Genomic DNA, 6,000 nt, shown 5'->3' with positions numbered 1-6,000 from the left:
GCTGCTCCCAGGTCCTTTCCCCTTGACGTTGTTGTTGTAATCTAGCTCCTCATGGGTGTAGGACTGAGGTCCCTTCTTTTTGCTTATCATCAGCTGGGGGCTGCTCCCAGAGGCTGCTCCCAGGTCCTTTCCCCTTGGCCCCTACTCTTTGAGCCAGGAGGGCTCTCTGACTTCCTCTTCTATAACTAGCTGGAGAAAACTGCTTTAAGGGGCTTTCATGATTAGGTCAGGCCGGGATAACCTCCCTATTTTACGGTCAGCTATGTTGGATGATATCACCTAATCATCCTCCATATTCACAGTCTCGGGGATTATGCGGGGCCTTTACACCAGAGCAACAGGAAGTCTTGAGAGCTATCCTAGAATTCTGCCTACTATACTGGCAAAGAAATAACAGCTAAGTGTAGGGTGCAAGGAAGAATATGGTGGGTGCCAGGACCACTGTGCCATACTCTTTCCCCCCGGGGACACCAAGAAAAGCATCTTGGGAGGAGTTGGGGGCTTGAGCCTGCTGGGACTAGGCAAAAATTCTTCTGTGACTAAAGAAGTTGACCAAGCAAACTCTTTGACCATGTTTTTTGACCATCCCCTGCAGGATTCAAGGCACAAACGCAGCCACCTCCAACTAGTTCATGGAGGAGCCTCAAGAGATACTGGCCAGGCAAGCTCTGCCCTCCCGAGGGAAGAGCAGCGTGTAGAGGCGGCGGCTGGCTGCAGCAGGAGTGGACATGAACGCTGGTTTTCAAAGAGAACAGCGTCTCAGTTTTGGTCATCGGAAGTGGTGCCTTCAGCACAGGTAAGAACCAGGCTGTTGCTGAATGTACTGGCTGGGGGTGCCATGTTGGTCTTTCCTGCATGAGCTTGCTTACGTTCTTTTTCCTGAAAATATGTTATTGCTGTTGTTATTGTTACTGTCATAGCCTTCCTCGCTCAGGGGTAGAGACTTGGTGCCGACACTCAGCCACTGCTCCCATGATCTCTCCCCTGAAATGCAGCTCTGTCTCCTCAGTTCCTCAGTTTCCATTCTGTTCCTGGCAAAGGACACAACAACCCCTCTCCAGGGACCATGGCCTCCCCCCACCCCAGTCCAACAGTGTCCTCCTGCTTTCCACGGCTCCATCCTCTTCTCTCCTTCCCCCATGACGGTTCTTGCCTGAAGACCCCCTTGCCCACCCACTGCATCATCAGAGGAGCATGGAGTCAGAGGGTGGCAAAGACAGGCAGCAGCTCTGCAGGGCTTCCTTGTTGTGAAGAATTGAAAGGATGTCAGGTCTGGTGGTGGTTCTCCCTGGCCATACATTAGAATCACATGGTGAGTTTCAGAAATTCCAGTACCAGGGCCTCAGCTCTAGAGATACTGATCGAATTGGCCTGGGGAAGGGTCCCAGCACCAGTATATGTTTATATATATATTTAGCTCTTCAGGTGTGTGTTGTGGTTTTAGGTTAGCTGTTCAGGCTGAGGTTCAGGTTAGGTGTGCAGTGTTAGAAGCTCTTTGGGCCACAAAGCATCGTTGGGTGTTTTGTCTGGCTGTGCAGTGCATCAGAATCACCCAAAGAGCTGGGGGTGGGGGAAGGGTGCCTGATTTAAAAAAAAAAAAAAAAAAGTTGGCTTCCTGGCTCACCCATGCCCTCTGAGTAAAACTCTCGGGCGTGGGGACACAGGAATCAGGAATCCATACTTTGATTCTGATGCAGCCAAGGTTTGGGTGCCTGTGTCCCCTTTCTGGGGCTCTGGAAATGCTCATCCTATCCTGTATTTGGGTCTGTGGCTCAGCTCTGACATCCCAGAGGGCGTTTCCCAGCCTGGTGTGCCGTGAGAAGTGACTCACCTCCTCCCTGAAAGCAGAAGTTTTCTCACTGTACAGAGAGGGGGCCAGGGTTGCAGGCAGCCCTCAGACATGGCATTGCCGTAGCTGCCTAGACTGTGGGGTGGCTGTGGACTGGGCCTCTGCCCACAGCTCAGCAGTGCCCCCTGGGCCCACCAGACCCATGCCTTGACTAGGGCTCTCCAATGGCAGGGAGGGGTCATTCCCTGGGTTCCATGGAAGGGTCACTGGGCATTTGAGCCTCATTTTGAGAGGGGATGTTTGGGGTGGTGCTTCACAGTACAGGCACTCCCTGCATTCAAATCCCAGATCCAACATTTGCTGGCTTTGTGAGACATTGGCTGGTTTAGGAGAGATGGGTTGCTCCATCTCTGCCTCGTCTTTCTCAGCGGTCAGATGAGGCGAGCAGTGGCACCTGCCTCACGGGTTTGCTGTGAAGACAAAGGCAAGACCCCTAGAATGCTGCCAGACACATAGCTCCCAGATCTGAGCAGCCCTTCTGACGCGTGCAGGCAGCTCGGCCACCACCCTCCCCTGAAGATGAGGCGAGCAGTGGCACCTGCCTCACGGGTTTGCTGTGAAGACAAAGGCAAGACCCCTGGAATGCTGCCAGACACATAGCTCCCAGATCTGAGCAGCCCTTCTGACGCGTGCAGGCAGCTCGGCCACCACCCTCCCCTGAACACGTCTGCCCTGCTCTGTCGTCTGGTTCAGCGCTGAGTTCCTAGAGTCAGGGTGAAGTAAAGGCATTTTACAGACAAATCTGAGTCCTGCAAAATCCCTAGTGAGGCTGGTCCTTTTACCCCTTTTGTACAGATGAGGAAACTGAGCACAGGGAGATTCAGTAATTTAAAGGCAGTCACACAGCTCCTAAGGGGCAGAACCTCCGGCTACAAAAGACCCAACACTTTTTTCCCTGCCAGGATGCTTCCTGAAGAAAAGCAGTTATCGCTTCAAGGATGACCCCTCTCAGGAATATCTAATTTTAGTAGGAATCAATAGCGCCATAATGAATGGGTCCCCTTCCCTGGCATCCTGGGGCATCTCCTGGTACCTTGATTTAGCATTTGTTTTATTTTGCACATATCACAGTTAGCTGTTTATGGGGCTCTCCACGAGCAGTCTCAGGGCACAGTCTGGATTAATTCCACAGAGTGTGCAATAGATTCCTGAATTAGTCCAGAAACGGAACCCCTGAGGGATGCAAGCAGAGGTATGGGGTGGGGGATATCCCAGGGAGTGCAGGAGGGGGCTCCTCCTCAGACCTGGCATTTGCCCTCCCCTACTTCATGCCTTAACTTTTTTTTGTCCGAGAAACGGAACCCCTGAGGGATGCAAGCAGAGGTATGGGGTGGGGGATATCCCAGGGAGTGCCGGAGGGGGCTCCTCCTCAGACCTGGCATTTGCCCTCCCCTACTTCATGCCTTAACATTTTTTTGTCCATGTGGGCTCTGCCAGCTGTCTGGAAGAATCTGTAGAGGATGGGACTTGCCTAGAGGGAAATGAGCTGTCAGTTCCAGGGAGAAATCTGCTCCCTGCCCCTTCCTGGCTCTCCCTGGGGAAGAAAGCTGTGATTAATGGGGTGCTGACTCAGTGCTGCTGGAGTGTCGAGGTGACCGTGTCCACGGCTGGCCCTGGGGAGGGGGCTGGCATGTATGGCATCTGCATGAGGTGGAGGGTGCAGGCCCAGGCCGGCAGGTGTGCGGTGTGGCAGACACCCCAGGGCTGGGGAGGGTGGGGGAGCCCATCAGCACCAGCTGAGGCTTGGGAACAGCTGTTATTATTACTTGAGGGCAGGGAAAGGTGGAGTCACAACCCCTCTTCAGAAGGGGCCTGAATTGGGGCTCTCTCGCAGAATAAAAGTGATTTCTGAATGACAGACTAGAGGACAAATCTAATTTGAAAACTGGGTATGGAAGCATTTTCTCAGCAGCAAAACCCTCTGCTAGTAGTTTTCAAACTTTTACAGTCTTAGGAGCCATTTTCAAAAGTCAAATCTTGCATGGAATGCCAATATTTGAAACAGGTTACAGCAGTAGTTTATCAATACACATTTATATTTTAAGTTCAAATTTTTAACATTTATTTATTATGAAAGTTCATCAGTAGAGCAATGATTCTGTTTTGATGCATGAAAACATTGAAATCTGAGGTTCTAGAACAGGGATCAGCAAGCTAAGGCTTGTGGGCCTACTCCAGGCTGCAGTTTGATTTTACAAATAGAGTTTTATTGGAACACAATCACGCCATTTGCTTACACATTAGCTATGGCTGCTTGAGACTGTCTGTCCTGCAAAGCCAAAACTATTTACTACTTGGCCCTTACAGAAAAAGTTTGCTGACCTCTGTCCTAGAGGATCATTGTGTTGCTGTATCAGCTTTAACATCCTATAATCCTTTTTCATTTTTATTTTGTGTGGAGTGGCTGCACAGTATCTAGGAATTCTAAATCACATCAATAGGGTGGTGTGAACCGTAACAGATTTTTCAGAGTATCTTGCAGCCACAGGATGGTCTTGAGTTCAGCATTATCTGGGCATTTGGGGAGGAGTAGAAGGGAATTTTGGTTTGTATCACTGACAATATCAAACAACTGCTTGAATGCCTTCTTGTTACCAGCATGAGTCAGATAGGAAGTTCCACAATCATTTATGACATTTTCATGACAATCCATGTAATACATTCTCTTTTCATTGAAAGCTTCGGAGTGTACTTGCTTGTGTGATTTTACATAAGCGTGCATGGTCCTGAATTTAAAAAAACAACAACACAAAGATTCCCAGCAAAGAGCTTCACTCTTGCTAGTTGAAGACACATTTTAACACTAAAGTTCAAGATCTACCCAGACCTTATTGCAAGGTCTGTATGAACCAGTGAAGCTCACAGCATGCATTGGCTGTACTTATTGTGTTCCAGTGTGCTATAGAGCATGTTCAAATGTATGGGTCCATTTTCTGTTACAGTTTTTACAGGAGTCAAGCTATATTTTTAGAATAAAATTCTCACGTAACGTTTGAAGAAACTCTGAAACACCTCCATGGAACACAATTGGAAAACCACCCCTTCATTAGGGATAATAGGGGAGCGTGGATGCCAAGTCAGGGATGGGGGGCAGAGGAGGAAGTGGGAGAGATGGTGGAGGGGAGAAGTGAGGTGAGGCTGTGGATGGTGGCAGTCACCGGCAGGAAAATGGGGACATAATGAAAAAAGTACTCAGAGGCCATATGAGCTCCTATGGAGGCTTGAGCGTCTCCTAGCAATTGTCAGACACCTGAACTCAGCTCTCGGGGGCTTCTTTAATGATTTCCAGCCATGAACTTGGAAACGAAGTTGCAGAAAACCATGAGAAAAGATTAAAATGTGTACAGAGAAGTGAGAGGATGAGGAGCACACAAATCACTTCCACTCAGCATGTGGAGGGCCTTCGTGGCCATTCAACAGATCGAGGTTGGGGGCAGGGAGAGAGCGAGGGACAACGTGCAAAGCCAGGGCTCACACGGGAGGAGGGTCGGTGAGCATGGGCAGTGCTTGTGAGTGACCGGGATGGGGACGATGTCAGGGCCCCAAGCAGGTGGTGGCTGGAATTGGGCAGTGACTTTAGGCATTCGAGGCAAAGCCCACAGAGCCAGGTATTTGGGGGCAAGGAAGAGGCAGCCAGACCTAGGGGCTTTGGAAGGCATGGGCTGGAGAGGCCTCAAGGGGATAAAACAGCACCAATCCCTTGTGAGGTTTTTCTGCTCACCCCATAGAAAAAGGACATTTTTAGATTTTAAAAGGATGACCTCATTTTTTTTTATTTACATAGCCCTGTTTGTTTATATAGTCCTTTAAAAATAGCAAACGTGTGCTAAGCTTAGTGCGCTCTCTCCCACCACTAGTGGCAGAGCCAGTGTGTGGGGAGAAACACCTTTTTATCTAAGAGAGGGGCAGCCTTGTTTCCAAGGACAGATGGGAGCAAAACAGGACAGGTAGGAAGTTTCGTGGTTTTTCATGTCGCTTCTCCAAAATAGCCACACTCTTGCCTCCCACTTCCTGCCTGACTCCACTTGGGGTAGATTTTCTCCTTTACAGGGCTCATATTTTGTGAATTTTCAGGGAGGATCGAAGGCATCCACCAACAAGCAAACATGCTCAACCCCAAAGACTTTGAGCTTGGCACTGAGGGCCCCAGC

The 6,000-nt window shown here is 49.7% G+C and overlaps 1 protein-coding gene across 1 annotated transcript in view; it reads left to right on the top strand.

The window, feature by feature from the left end:
• The first annotated feature begins 700 nt into the window (after positions 1-700).
• Positions 701-6,000, top strand: part of HIVEP3 (human immunodeficiency virus type I enhancer binding protein 3) — a 97,036-nt gene continuing 91,736 nt past the window's right edge. Inside the window, 1 exon segment of the mRNA XM_008583036.1 lies at positions 701-796. The gene's annotated coding sequence lies outside the window, so the exon portion shown is untranslated.

Source organism: Galeopterus variegatus, unplaced genomic scaffold, assembly GCF_000696425.1.
Source record: "Galeopterus variegatus unplaced genomic scaffold, G_variegatus-3.0.2 Scaffold2805, whole genome shotgun sequence".
NCBI lineage: Eukaryota > Metazoa > Chordata > Mammalia > Dermoptera > Cynocephalidae > Galeopterus > Galeopterus variegatus.
The sequence above is the reverse complement of the archived record's forward strand: the minus strand, read 5'-3'. Positions and strand labels throughout refer to the sequence as shown.